Source organism: Bombus fervidus, chromosome 9 (genome assembly GCF_041682495.2).
Source record: "Bombus fervidus isolate BK054 chromosome 9, iyBomFerv1, whole genome shotgun sequence".
Lineage (NCBI taxonomy): Eukaryota > Metazoa > Arthropoda > Insecta > Hymenoptera > Apidae > Bombus > Bombus fervidus.
In genome coordinates this window covers 6200546-6214522 of record NC_091525.1, presented here as the reverse complement: position 1 = coordinate 6214522, position 13977 = coordinate 6200546, and the positions used below count along the sequence as shown (strand labels likewise).

Below are 13977 nucleotides of genomic sequence, written 5' to 3'. Positions count from 1 at the left end.
ATTTTAATGGCGTCGGAATATTGCGTCGCGTGAAAAACGACCGTAGACGTTGAGTTAGACAGGCAAGGATCCACGGGAGCCTTCTAAATGCCTGGCTCGACTCTCCGAGAACCGTGGTCGATGTTATTTACGTGGAATAGGGATGGCCGGCTTGTCGCGTGGTCGTTGCTTAATCACCCTTCTAATCCATCGTGATCGTGGCTGCTGATCGGCGGCCGCCTTCTGGATTAAGCCGGAGAGATTAATCGATCGGTAGCACGCGACGCAACGCCATGCACTGTGACGAGATCATTTGCAACCTTAAGGAAATTTTCTCATCCGGTATTTTGAAATCCTAAACCTACTGACCTCCGCGCTTTTATTATATCTCTTCTTATATCTTCCTTTTCTGAACTATTTTATTCATGAAGAATTACGAAACATACAAAAAATTACACTGAATAGGAAAACCAAGTATCAACGAGCTACGTATGTTTGAATAATATTTATTGAAATATAATACACATTTCGTGGTCTTTTTTCTTTTTTACAAAACTCATTCGAAAGACGCAGACAAGAAATTAAATACTTTAGAGGCCCGTAAAAAATATTGGAAGGAATTCATTGCAGAAACAGATGACAAGTTTCTCGAGAACAAACTCGTTATAGGTAACAGAAAGTCTAATTTCACTTAAATCTTCCTTAACTTTCGCCAAGAATTTTCCAAACAATCTAGCATCGTTATTATGTTAAAGTTTCGTCATTGTTTTAATATATTCACTAATGAATGGACGAATGAAAGATGGAAAAAGAATATCCGTGCAACCTAGATTCATCGTTAGTCGATTATTCCTTTTTAACGAGCAACTTTATCAGGCCGACTTTTCCTCCGCGCGACTTCGCCGGGCTATTAATATTCATTCCTTTAATCCGACTTAAAGGGCAGTTCTTTTTAAGTTCCGGTGCCAGGCCTGACTCATCGTCACGGTACAAACGTGGTCTCTATTCGTCTCATTGTCCCACTGCGAAACGAGAGCGCGGCTAAGTGATCGATCTCTCTGGTCGAGAAAAATGTCGACGAACCGGAAAGCAGGATTTTAATTTTTCAAAAATATGTATTCTACAGCTTTCTGTCGTGAGTGTGGTGCAAAATTAAAAATTTGAGGAAATAGCAGCAAATAGACTCGTATCTTTGTCCTGTCGAATGTAGTCACGTATTTTGTTAAGAGAGACGAGATAAAAAATCATGTTGTTTTGATAATACAGCTAGTGATAGAATTGAATTACATTGCGTCCAATTAAATTACGTTACGCGAGAAAACGCATCGACTCATCGTCGATTAATTTTGTAACACGATTTTGTAGCAAAGAAAGGAAATTTCTGAATTAGAATCTCGGGATACTGATGACAAAAAGGAGCGATAAACACGATGCTCTTTAGAATTATAATTTCTTACGTGCTCCATGAATGCTATTTAATCATTTAAAAACACATATACACGTTTCTGATCCGAGGCTTACGATGATCTTATACTTGCAACAAATATCTTGTAATTTCTACAATATTATCTAGATACATGTTTCAGATACCACGTACATGTTTAGATTGCTGTCAAATCTTGTTAATGAAATCAGGATGATTGTGTCTCATTAAGGTGCCAATGGAACTTCAAAATTTATTTGATATAACAGCGCACGTCACATAAACGTGAAAGTTTGCCGCTGCAAGTGTTCAAACACTAACCACAGCCGTTGTAGCTTGAAAACAGGTGGAACACGGTTTCGAATGTTGACGCTTCGTTCTGAAAACACTTGGTGTGTACAAAGTCTATCGGTGGAAGGTTTGCGACTAAAGAATGCCGAAGAATCCTTACGAATCGTTTGCCATGTTCGCTTCTTCTCACGAAATCTCGTCCCCGAGATATGTTCGCGGCCCGAAAACTAAATTACCGCAATGCGGAGGATACGGTCCCTTTGTCCTCTTTACGATTCAAACGTGCTCCACATAATCTTCGTATTTGCCACCATGTCGCCATGGTATCTCACAATTAGGTGTGGCTCACTGTGCCGGGTTATCTGGACGTTTTGTTCGAACGGAGATTTAAACGTCCCTGTTGGCTCTTCCTTTGTCGAAGCGGGCCAGGAACGAGCCTGCCGGCTATTCTCTTTCGTGGGAAGAGTTAACAGCCGAAAGAAGATCACGTGCGACGTAAAAGAGAAACAAAGCTTGCTGGACTCTTTTCTAATGAAACGAGGCGAGCGTGAGAACGCTCGCAGTTGCACAAAAAATTTACTGATTGGCTGAATATTTCAACTTGCATGGAATTGAACTGGAATGTTAATGAAGTGCAAAATCTGGCAATTATTATTATGTTTGAATAATCAATCATATTTACGGTCAAACATATTTGTTATGACCGAACAATACATTACAGATATATTTAACAGATATTACATGATATATTTAACGAGTAGGAACGTTGAATAATTCGAGTGCTCAATTTCAAATAGTTTTGACAAGAACCGAATCGCTTTTGCGTTTGTACTATTAGTTCCATGTAAGTGAAGCAATCTTTCTTCTGCCAGCCACTTACGTTCCTTTTTCCCCTCCTTTCCCTTACAACTTCTTCGCTTGCTCATCCCAGTTGCAAAGCACGCGACGCGGTTCCTTGATTTTACAGCAAGAAACGAAAGCTTATCGCCGCCACGAGTTTGGTTTCCAGAATTCTGGTGATTCAGAGTAAACAACGAACCATTTGTCTTCTTCCTTTTCCTTTCTCTTCGACAATGAAAAGGTGTCCGCAAAAACATCATTGTATTCGTTATGACATTTATGTACTAATTAATTAAGTTCAACTATGTTAAGTTTCGTATCATTTTATACGACTATGGAACTTCAATGCTATGAAAATGAAAAATGCGTGGAACTGGATGAAAAGACATTTCTCGTTGGGAACTAAGGGTACACAAATACTTTTTATAGTCATCCATGTAGATCCCCTATTTCTTCCACCGAATATTTTATGTTTCCCAATATCGACGCGACTTTGATATCGTCGCGTATACTTTTATCATACAGTTGTTCGTTATTCGAAAGCCTTTCTACTCGATGTAACATGATTCTTCCCCATGTATGCCAATATATGCTTACTATATGTCTCAAGAATACACGTTCTCTGTTGTAAGTCGCCGATCGAGCAAAATATTCTTCAAGCTGATTTCTGGCCATTCGTATGCGCGATTTAGGTGTCGTTAGCATATCGAAACACAGGAACGACATTACAGCAAAGTGTGGTTCGCTCGTGCGCGTAAACTACGCAAGTCCACGATGAAACAAAATCGACAGAAACCAGGTTTTTCAACGCAATTCTCGTCTGTGACTGGTACACGACTGGCTTGTGATCGTTGCCAGAGTATTTCGGCTAATTTGAATATTCATTCACGGAGATGGCTCGATCGCGACCTCGATTATCTCGATCCGTGGAGAATTTCGTGGAGCCAGCTCGTAAAAAGCGTTCAGAGTAATAGCCACGACAGAAGGGACTGGAAATTCTAGATTAAAGTCGCCTGATCCCGAAAAATCCGGAAATGAAAAGAGACTCGTTAATTTTAAAGCGTTCGACGCTGTTTTACGAATAATCCGATACTTTGCCATAGTGGGATTCTCCGCTGTGAATGCGAAATTGGAAACGTTTGCGTACGAAATGTACGAACGTAAATCCGACAAATTAGAATTTATACGATAATTCAACTACTACTATTATCATTCAACTACATAAAATCAACTACAATCTATCATCGAAAAGTAAGTAATATAAAAATTCTGCCACCCAAATGATAGTCCAATCCTACGATATTTTAACGACTTCGAACATTCCGATTTTATTCCGACTAAGCTGGTATTGAAATTTTTTGATTTTACTGCTACGTATTTATTAAAAGATTGACTTCCTCGAGAAACGTATAATTTATCTCGAGATATTCATATAACATTACCTTATAGACACATTATAGGTGCTTCTTTTTCAGAAAATTATACGATTGTCGTATATATTTAATATATTTTACGGAATCGTTTTACCTGAAATTCACATTTCTCCAAAAAATCCGCCGTAGTCCTTCCACGCTTCGATATCTCGTTCACGAGCAATCCAATTATTATTTCAAATAAGATGATTGATCCATTGATCCATCCGCTAGATTGAATGGAATGTCGCGCGATTAAATTCGAATGAGCGGAACATTCTATACGAATGACAGAAGGTGTCCATTTGAGAGCTCGACAGTGAGATGTACATCTATATAATCGATTCGCCGGGTAATCCAGGTAAATCCCTTTGCTCGATATCTCGCGAGAAGGAAGGTTATCATTATTCGCGGAATAAAAAAAGGGCTTGCATGGGCGTTAGCGCGACCAATTCAACGTGAAATAATCTATTTCCTCGAGTTAAGTGGGTTTAGCCCGTCGCTGAGCAAGCACGTATTCTCGACCGCGGAAACAAACTTGCACAGACATAATACAGTTGTAGGGTTTTTCCCGAATTTACGATAACTGGCATTCAGATAACCCAGAAACGTGCTTATCCTTCGGGAACAGCTGCTGTACGCCGCTTTGTAGCCAGCCAGGACGCGCGCAATCCAATCGGTTTAACTCATCTTTACGGCTGTAAAAGAATTCAAACGCGATCCCCTAAGTGGTTGCGTGCTTCCGGTTTTACGTAAAAACTGTCGACTTTTACCTATTTTACACGATTTAGGAATACCAAGTAACGATGCTTCGTTATTTTTCATATATTTCACACCGATATAAGGATATTACCGAAATATCTTACATTACTGGAAGTATATTATTATGGACAAATTTTGTGAGCTTAAAATTTCTTGGAAAATGACAATACAGCAAGAAATTGGCTATAAGTTGGGCGATGTGGCACACTTTCATCGTACAAGAGGTTAATTAGGTATCTTCAGCTCGTTTTCTTTCCATGTTATAAATAGAACAAAGAAGGTTCTTGCAAGTTAATAAAGGGAGCTTTGATTAATTAATAATATACATATATAAAATAGCAATAATATTTTAACTAGCACTCGACATACTGCTTCATTCGATTCTTCTCAATTTTAATTTTATAGATTACAAAAATACGAAAATTCTTGGAAATTGCCAACAGCTTATTGAGTATGAACCAATTAGAACGAAGTATCGAATTCTGCTTTATAAGGAATATAACTTTTAAGATATAAATCATTGATAAGATTTCAAATATGCATTTTATGTTTTATATAAAATACGTATATCTGTTTCCACAAGAAGATAGCGAGCGTTGCTTTTCGTCCTCGATTCATGAAATACTTTACTTAGTAATATTCTTATATAGAACGCAAGATTGATTCGACAGAAATCGACCATAGTATTTGCACACTTATCAGCCGCAGTGAACGTTAAATCTATCGAGTGTTTTACGCTCGATTTGCGTTCAACGCTCAATCGTAGAATAATTATGAGTGAACGATGAATCAACCGATCAAATAAACGCTGCGGCGTAATCAGGAAAAGTTTCGCCGTGCAAATCATGAGTAATTTTCCCAGTGGCTTCCGCAGAGAGGATGCATGCACGTGGTTACATATCGAATTACTATAATTTACACCTGCCCTGGAAAATTCTGCTCATTTAATCGGCCCTCTCGAATTAGTCGTAAATTTATATTTCGATTCGATGGCCAACTAAACAGCACTATACGTACACATCGTAACGCAATGAAATCGTCGCGTGTAACTAGCGATATACTTTTTCAAAATTCACTCGTGTTTTCCCATTTTACCTTTTCAGTCAGCTTATCATTACGCACTATGGATCAGTAATATTTCGATACTCCTAAATCAATGTAAATATCGTATAAAGTGTATTGCGAATAAAACTCTTTCATCTAATTTCGTGTAATACAGTTTTGACATAGGTGTATAATACAAAACCATTTTGAAATTCAATTAGTACTGTAATAAGACACAACTATCATGATTACATTTGAATTAAAATTTGAAATCAATCTAGAAATGTATATAGGAGTTAAAAAATATACATTGCAAGCATATGTTCGAACAGTTAGCTACAATAACTACTTAGTGATTCCTTCTTCGACATTAATTCTATCATTAAAACTATTATTCTCGTATAGTAATTTTTTACGCACTTTTTGCAATAAATTGTTGTAGTCTGTATATTCGAATAAATGGAAAATTTCACGAAATAACGCGCCTTGTTCGTTCGACTCACAAAGGCTATTATTTTGCCTAATCCAGTATTTCTCTTTATGAACATCCGGAACAGAGTACGATGACAGAATAATAAATGCAACGATATCGACGGGAGAATTTGAGGCGGGTCGAGCCATACGTGCCATTATGAATAATATTTAACGCTCGTTAATATGGCTAGCCCCATCAACGTGTATTATTCATAGATCATAACGCAACTAAAAAGCAAATGTTCTAAAATAATTTAAAAATATATATCAACTTGTTACCATCGTTCCCTTTTACTTAATCTTTATTTTTCCGCTCAGAAATTTAAAAACAATTCATGAAATCCACGAAGACTCGGCGCATCCTCGATGATCCTATACTAAAGCAATTTTATCCATTGCCATCGATTCTTCGTTACCTTCGCGACGAAGCGAATTTTTCACCGCGAAAACTTCGTCTTTTAGAGACGAATGCGAAAATTTCGAAAACTTTCGCGAAGAACAGCAACTTGGTACCGAGTGTGAGCTAAAAAATGATACTCACTGACCCGAATACTTGGCACGACGGCGAATCGATGCAGAAAAGGCGTTGCTTCCTTCGTCAAGCTTCCCTCGCGATCCATCGCTCTTTCCTTTATCACTGGGCCGTAACAATGCTGGCAGTCGAGCGAGCAAGATTTCAACGGGATCTCCGAAAAAGCGAATTAATCACCCCTTTAGCTCTTCAGGCTCGACCTTCTTTTTTTTCAAGGCTCTCTCATATGCAGGAAGCGGGTGGCGGCGTTTCGCTAGCTTTTCGACGAACGCGATCGCGCATTTATACGTCGTGGCTCGATGACAAATTACGAGCCCAGGTCCGGTGAAATTACGAGCTCACGGTAACGAAGAGAATTTCTGCCTCGTAACTTTTTTCCCCGGCAGGAAAGCCACCCTCCTCCCTAATCGCTTCAATTTCCATCGGTCTAACCGACAGTAGCTCACGAAAATATTCCAACGCATTCCACGCAATATATTATTCATATACATTATACGAAACATCCTGGAATTTTGTTAACATTACGAGACACGATTGTCATAATTATAATAATGAAATTTGAAGCATTTTTTGTCGGCTTCTACGTTTCATCTTTATGATACCAAATTTTTGTAGCCATATAAAAATACTACGAAACGAGGTGCGTAATTTAACATACCTGGACTCGATTAATTGCAACGTATAATAACATATACGATGATGTGTCAATATTCTTTCCAGCCACTGCATATACAGTAGATCTCTACTTATCTCAATTCTATTTATTGGAACGAAATTTTCGTCTAGTCGATTTAATCTGTTTATCTGATCTTTGGCTGCTATTATGCGAAAGAAAAATTATAAGTAGTGAGGAAGGTAAACAGACTCCAATCGCAGGATCTGTTTGCCCTCTGACAAGTTCAGATAAATGGAGTTCGACCGTATACAAAAAGTCTCCAGCAGCGTTCCAATACTTTTTTGAACCACTGTGCTTCTTCATTTTCTTGTCGATGTATCCCTCTCGATCGAGCGGCAATTTTTCAACGCTCTGTTTTTCAAAGCCCGTTCAGCGATCAGTTGGAATAGCTGCGGACGAGAAGACATAAATTCCTGGCGAATTCATTTTCATAGATGAATTTTCGCTGTCTAGAGCTCTTGAAATTAATAGAGCGTTTACGGGATCTCGATATCGTTCGATTAAATTGCCATGGTGATCGACGAGCGTCATGGGGCAATTTTCCATAGAAATCAGCATCGAGCACGGCACCGGTCATCGATTCAAAAGGAAACCGCGATCGCGCTGTCGATCTTGACAGCTAATCCGTATATTCGCTAGGCGACAGGAACACGGCCGCGCACGGCCGATGTGGATCGTGTTCACGATTATGGAACACGGCGACGCAGGTGAAACGTGCGAAACTTCCGGTACGTGCGGTCGGAAATGGCCATCGAGCGTTCCGCGTCGATGTTTCGGCGGCCGAGCCGACGCTACATTACGAGATCGCGAGCTTCATAGTTCGCTCGTTGCATCTCACGGCTGATAAACTACGTGTCTATTGCCGTTAATTAGAAATCACTGGCGGTGTGCATGCGTGCTACATTTTAATTACACGAAACAGCCACGTAGGCTTGATCGTTGACGATTATTCGCTGGTTAATTCTACTATGACTACAAACAATCGATTATCTTATCCGCGCTGTCGATGATTTATAACGTTTCAACACGCTACGGGCTCGTCTTTGAATTTGATCAACGTGGAGATTCCTATCGATAAGGAGAAACAACATGACCAAACCATGTTTTACAATTCTACACTGCACTTTCTTCTAAACGTTTCGTGAAAATTTCCATTTATTTTTTCAGAGCACAGGAAGATATTTAGTTTGGGACATATGACAATTGACATATTTATGATAAATTTGTAATAACAACATGACGCAGCTTTTCTTAAGCAATGGTACGAGACAGATAATTAGGCACATGGCTATTTTGTGCAATATACAATATATAAATGATCTTCAAAAATTGACATGTTATAAGTCAATTAATTACTGTTAATTAAATGAAACCAAGTAGGTGAATTTAGAGAAACAAATCACTTTGAAATCTCGGAAACACTTCCATCATTCACCTAAGATCTGTGACAATCGTGAGATGTGCAACTCGAAACGAAGCTTCGAATCGTTGCGAATCAACGTACATTTAAATTTGTTATAAAGAATTCCACGCGTGTATATTTAAATGAAGTTTTGAAAAACAAGGTGAATTTAATCTTTATTAAATAACTGATAAAAGACGTGATACGATAACTACCAATAATCATTTTAACAGAGTCTTTAAATTCACATGGAAGAGAACTTGATACCGTAATGGAAATGTATCGTAATGCACGATTTGATTTGGCAAATTGTAAAACCACGGTACTTTATTCTCTATCGATTTTCTTAATTACGTAACGTGCAGTGTTAAAGCTGCAAGGTATCGTTGCGCAGAACGACTTGAAAATATATTATCAAGTTTCGTTCTACCTTTTGCCATTTCAATGCAATTGAGCTATTTAACTACCGAATGTCGATAGTTAAAGCTCCGCTCGGCGCAAGCATGGAACAGACGCGCGACCACATACTCGCGTATTTTCATCGAGACTTTAATATTACGTGCGGTAGCGTTGTTAAACAAAATTCTTGCTGCGAGCAATTTCATCGGGTCCGGAAAGCCAATGATTTTCCACGGTTTTTCATACGTCGGCTTTTTATCAGGCAAATTTAGCAAAGACACGCCTGTAAACCGTTTCATTTTGAAACGCGACAGCCCACAGAGAATCGGCCAATTTTCCCTGGATATGTAATTTCGTCCACGTACTGCCCGACAATTGCAACTCTCCACCGTGAAATAAGGGTAGGAGGTAAATTCAAGAAACAAAAGTTCTAATTTCTCGGCGTATTCTACAACCTTGATCGTTGATAAATATCAGTACAGTGTATTCGATGTTATAACGAAAATTTCACATGTGATAGTTTTGCATATAATAAAGCTAGATCTTTTTTTCCTTTGTATCCACCATTATATAATTTTAAGACACAAAATTTATAAAAATTATGGCTGATCGTCAGAGTTCGTTTGAAACATCAAAACACAAAATTCTAAAATATATCAGTTTATATATAAAATTGTAGTGTTACCATCAATAATTAATCTATGCAACGACGATGCGAATGATTGAACTTTCGTCAGTTTCAAACAGAAGAGCGAGAAAAGCAACCTCCAGCAAAAACCAGCTAAATCAAGATATTCGAGAAACGAAGCAACCCTAAAATCCTGCAAATTACTTTTCCAGAAAATCGACTTTTTCGTTGTCCTCTCAGCAAATCACCCAAGTTATAGACCACATAATACCTGTCCATACGTGTTCTTGCTAAAATATTTGCCACTTCCTATAAATCTGCCTTCGAAGCTACGTGATCAATAGCGATCGTTGCAGCGAATTCCCGACTCGGAAAGAACGGCCAGAGGGAGAACGAAGTCTTCCTGACCAGTTGATAGCGGCAACTTGATGGAGAAATGAGGCAGAAAAAGTCCCGATCCCGCAGACCTGTTCCGCGTTCCCAGCGATTGGGCAGTGGCCTGATTTTCATGGTCGACTAGCCGCAAGATAGATTAAGTATAACCCTTCGTACACCTTGCCATCGGTGTCCGTGGCGCGATGCGCCATATACGAATTGCCTGTGACGCTGCGATACGTCCGGTGAATTTCACGTTCGCGTGATTTTACACTGCGATACGAGACTCGAAGGCTTGGCTGCTCGAACGGAAGAAATACTCGAAAAAAGAATACGGAGAATTAACCGCGTGTACTTCGCGAAGCACGTTCGTTTACTGGTCGATCGTGAGTCGACTTTCGTCCCCTACGAAATTCCTATTTTCTTTCTATTTGTATTTTATTTATTTTGTAGGAAAAAGTTACCTTCTTTCCAACGAAATACGTGAAAGAGAAAATATAAGAAAACTCTAACCGTGCGTTTTTTTATAAAACTCTAGAATCGGCATTTTTCTATTATCTGCATTTCCTTCCTTCTTAATGTTACAATTTCTTGACGAAATATTGGAAAAAGGAATTAACAGAGACAGATTTACTAGTTAGATTTTATGAAATAACGATATCCGTCTGTCGGAAAGGAAAGAAACGCTTGAGACTTGATCTTTATATTTTATCACAGACAGTTTCACTCAAAGTCCTTTCGATCTGCTATTTGTTGTACGTAATTGTATTTAAGATGATCTAAACAGGCGCAGTTATATCAGCAGCTATAATACGGTATTCTCTTGATGGAGAATTATCTCTTCAAAGACAGAATTCTTTTAGTATTAAAAAAAACTACTTTTTTAAATTACTTATTAATAGTATAAACACATTAATCAGTAATATTAGTCAGTGATAACTAATATATAACACTATATATAATAACACTAACAATTGTATGTAATTACAATTATGTAATCAATAATGTGTTAACAATTATATATCATTATAATAGTTATTACTTTTACCATTATAATAGTTATCATATGTGTTGTTAAAGATTTCGCCAATCTCCTAATCATTTCTAAATTTAATCTCGCTTCTTACAAACAACTTAATACTTACAAACTAGGATCTATATCTCTTCTAAAGTCTTTTACGGTTCTCGTTCGTGTAATCGTATCATCAATATCGTTTCTTCTACCAGTTTCCAATACAAAACTACCAAACTGTACAATGAAGGAGTAAAATCGAAACTCGCGAACATTTGGTCAGTAATTGCGCTCAATTGCGAACTATTCCGAGAGAGGATTGGCCAAAAGGGGAATTTAATCAGAGGACATGGTCAGTGTCGCAACAGGAAAAGTTGTCGGGACGAAAATTAATTTTCCATCCGTCGTAACGATCGTATTCCGGTCGACTCTGTTCGCCAGGTCACGGACTTAATAATATCATAATGGCGACCATAGCTCGCGATGTGTCATTAAAAGTGCCGTCACGCCACACGAATGACCTATACAATATACGCTATCGGCGCCCGCTTTTCGCCAGATACTTCACCGTACATGACTTACCGGCTCACCGAGCAATTTCCCGGAAATTAACGTGACGTAGAATTCGTGGACCGTCGGTCGTTCATCTTATCATCGATAAAGCCCTAGTAACATTTTGATCTCTCGGGATCGAGGCAGCCAACCTAGCAGATTCCCCTTTTTAATAGGAAATCATCCTCTTTGACGTCGTTGAACAAGGTTCCTCGAGAATTTATGTAATCATCGATGTGATTTAGGGGAAATTACTAGCACAATTTCACGTTTCTTTTACCTATTGCTAGACTACGAATTTTTATAGGATTTGCCATTTTTCTAAATCGAATTAAGGAAATCCAAGTAAAAGTTCATATCATCCAACGAATATTATAACAAGTACCACACTTTGTATACTTTACGCATTTTTTCAATCAATTTTACCTAATATTTTACATCAATTTGAAATAAACATTTACCTAAACGTTTACTCACTACGATAGACCTCTGGTTATTCGATTCTCCTTCGTTACCAGAACCAATCAACAAAGCTGAAATCATTGCAAACATATTTGATGTATCTTTTTTTAAGTAAAAAATCTGCTGACGTAGCTAGAATGCTAGTTTGCAATTTTCCATCGAAATTACGCTCGTTGGCCGAGTGAGATTGCGTTCCTTTGAATTCGGCCGGCTGAAACAGCTGCCGCTTTTCCCGGAATTTTCCATCGTAATTCCCGCGCCTTTCCGAGGTTTTCGTTAATTTTCACCGCGTTTCACGAATTTTCAATGGCGTTTTACTGCCAAACAGAGAGTCCCATGCCCGTTTCTACGCTGTTCTCGTATCGTAGTTATACGGTTAAATCGCGATCGCGTTTCTCCCTGATACCGGATTCTATTAAATTCCGATTTGCAAGTAGATTCCGCAGCGTTTCATCAAACGCGTAACAGGATACTCGAGCACAGCAGCTGACTGGCGTGTACTGTTCGTTCGAGCAACCGTCTGTCTATCTGGCCGTTCATCTGTCTGATTGAATCTTCCTTGAAAGGGCCAATGACCAAACGAACAGAACCAATCTGCCTGATACTGATCTCTCTTCCTCTCTGTACGAGACGTAACGTAAATTGACCAGTTTTCCCGGTACTTTCCATTATCGCGGGGATCCACGTGACTCGAGTGTACCGCAGCGAGATTATACCAGCTGTGTCTCGGACAGGTCACTCGAGCCACCCGGTTCTCCTTTCGACGATCTACCGTCTTTCCTTCCACGTCACTTTTTCTCCTATCTTCTCACCAGCGACGAATTGCGAGAAATCGACGGATTCGATTCCACGGAAAAGATGAGCCTTTCTCCTCTCCATTTATTCTCCATCTCGTTTCAAGGCTGAAGAGAACGAAGCGGTATCGAGATGCGACTTCGTTAGTCGACTATGAGCGGAATAAACGCGTTCGCTGCCATGATTTTCATCGCTTTAAGAAATTTAATAAATTATCACGTACTAACTTTACTTGTTCTTTTAGAATAGTTAAATTATTTCAAATTATTTGTATGACCACGAAGTATTTAATATAAATTTCGCGAGCTACGAAGTTTTCAACGAACACCAATAACAGATAACACTGTCGAGGGAAAAGTAGGTAAATATAAGATTTTCCAAAAATTAAACGCTTATGGTATCGCTGCTTTGCCTTGATAGTAGCACAATGCAATTATTACATCATGTTTCTACTTTCATCGTATAAAATGATATATTTATAGTTCCATGAGTTTTGCGTCAGAGAGAAAAATATTACTTTTACCGCTCATCCTCAGTTGTTTCGTGACGCTGATGAGTGCAAATGGAATGTTGCACTGCTTACGCGAATAGCGGCGTATCTTGTGTCAACTTAGTCGTTACAATGTCGTTGAAATGGCTCAGGATGTCTACAACATTTCTTTGTCAATGTTAAATCGCCTCTCCTCTAAAGTTTACGTTTTCTGAGTCGTGCCACGATCAAAGGAAAGCACCGATATATAAAATTCGCGCGACAGTCAACGCATTAAGGAAATGAAATCCTAACCATATCTCTCCGATGACGCTACCAACTAAACGAAAAGCTGACAAATTTTGAATGCCGCCACAGTGGCGATCTCTGACCGTAAAAGGTTAAAGAAGACACGCACGTGCTTTCGTGGCAAAGATATGGAACATTTTT

The 13977-nt window shown here is 38.8% G+C and overlaps 1 protein-coding gene and 1 long non-coding RNA gene across 3 annotated transcripts in view; one reads left to right on the top strand and one right to left on the bottom strand.

Moving 5' to 3' along the window:
* The window catches only part of Cpx (synaptic transmission protein complexin), a 329323-nt gene that overhangs the window by 199757 nt on the left and 115589 nt on the right, over positions 1-13977 (top strand). The window lies entirely within an intron of this gene.
* Positions 1-13977, bottom strand: part of LOC139990822 (uncharacterized) — a 209930-nt gene that overhangs the window by 138537 nt on the left and 57416 nt on the right. The window lies entirely within an intron of this gene.